Genomic DNA, 2,110 nt, shown 5'->3' with positions numbered 1-2,110 from the left:
TTACACTAAAAGCAGAGCTTCCAGATGAACTGGTTGCTGGATGCCTTTTAACATTTATTAGTTGAAAAGTCGTAAAGTCGTAAAGTTGTGTTGTTTGGGGACCTTTATTTCATTTTCTCATTTCAATGAATTACAAATCCAACATCTCTATATAGTGCTGCATGTGGATTCACAAAAGTTTTGGCTGGGCTTTTGTAAGACATTCACCTTCATTGTTCTTGAGCCACACCAGTGTTTATTTTACCTTGTGTTTGGGATTACTGAAAGAACTTTCGTTCCCAGCATACAGAAGGAGATGTCCAAACTCTGCCATTGGAAAGCAACTCAACACCATTATATTTCAACCGTCATGCTTCACTATTGGTTCTTTGAAAGGTGAGTAGTATTAAATCTGAGCCACATGTGTATGTGGCCACAATTATGCACACCCCCTTATAATTAACAGGTTTGCCTATTCCTGTCAAGGCCAATTTTAATGCTGTATATACTGCACTACAAGAAAATTCTATGCTTTCAATATTGCTGAAGCAGAAAGGCCATTTTCTCTTCCAGCATGGTAATACTACTCTGCATGTAATGCGTTATTGAGACTGTTGTGGGGGGAAATTACTGGCATGCACTTCTTCAGATCACACCTGCACAACTGCAAGCCAGGACTCCTTACTGACGCTCTTGAGTCTCTTGAGAATTGGTGCAAATACCTGAATTGGCATGTTCCTTGTTCAATCAATGTTTAAGATTCAGTTAAAGGCCTTCCCAGAAGAGTTTACCCTTTTATAGGGAGCGATTCATGCTTTTTGAACATAAAATGACCCTCTTCAAACTTTTGCAACAAGGTTGGAAGCACAGAATTCTCTAGAATGCCATTAATAATTGTCTCACTGAAGTCACTGGTATAGGCAAAACTGTTCATTGGAATTACCTGTTATTTAGGGAGTATCCACATACTTTATGCCATTTCATAATTAATTTATATGACTAGGTGAGCCATGTGAATTGAATTTCTGACCTTTCTTGACCTTTGTTTTAGTGTTCTGTTCTGAATTGGATTTAATGTTTAAAGGTCACATATTTTACATCTTTCTGGAGTTTTATTTTAGGTTTTGATGTCCTTAAGAATATATATTTGCCGTATAAGTACCAAAAACCATCTCAATATATTTTTACAGCTCCTTTCTCAGGAGCTCTGCTGAGAACAGGTGGATTTTGGCCTGTCTAATTAATATTCATGAGCCTCTCTTCTGATTGGCCTGTTGTTTTCTGAGTGACGCACGGCCAGGCCAACCACAGGTAACTAGGGTCAAAACAAAGGGGAAACTGGAGGCGGCCCATTCAAACCAGCGCAGATTCGGCTACACGAGGAGCTTAAAATATCATCTTGTTGTGATGTTGGGTGCCAGAATCGACATAATACAGCCTCAAATTAGAAATTTGATCGCATACCTGCTGCCACTGCCAGACAAAAAAACGACGACAGCTGTGGCTAAACGCAATAAAACGAGCGGACTGGATAGAAAGGATCGTCAAAAATGCTTGTGATTGCAGCGCACACTTCTTATCAGAAAAGGTTCAATAAAGTATTGTCTTTTGTTGTTATGGGTGATTTCTTGCCGTATGTTTCTTGCATCTCACGACTATGTCGTGTATGAAATATTGTCTGTGTGCATGTGTGCAAAACAACAAACTGACGATTTATATATAATCATTTGTAATTGTATATACATTGTTGTGATTAATTGTGGCTGGAACAATAACGTAGCTGTAAAAATAGTTGCCTGCTGAAATTGAAATGTATACACATCTTCATCATGACTAGATACACGGTGAGTTTGTCTTTACTATACACGTTAGATGTGATCCACCTCATAGTAACAATCCTGTCAGATCGTCCATCCTTTGAGTGAGAGTGTAACGTTACAGGTCGGCCGATCTGGTTTCGTAGTAAAAGTTAACCTTTGGACATGTTTCCGTGTTGTTGTTGCTCAGCAATGGCATGGACGCGATGTTGTCTGGGGGTTTGGCTAAAGGAGAGTGGGACGGTGGGCAGTGCTCGGGGTGGTGACTGAAGGCGGTGACTGTGTAGTTCTGACGTCAACTTTTTACGGAAGTC

Source organism: Sinocyclocheilus grahami, unplaced genomic scaffold, assembly GCF_001515645.1.
Source record: "Sinocyclocheilus grahami isolate Dianchi unplaced genomic scaffold, SAMN03320097.WGS_v1.1 scaffold179.1, whole genome shotgun sequence".
NCBI classification, from domain to species: Eukaryota; Metazoa; Chordata; class Actinopteri; order Cypriniformes; family Cyprinidae; genus Sinocyclocheilus; species Sinocyclocheilus grahami.
This window is presented reverse-complemented; position numbering follows the sequence as displayed.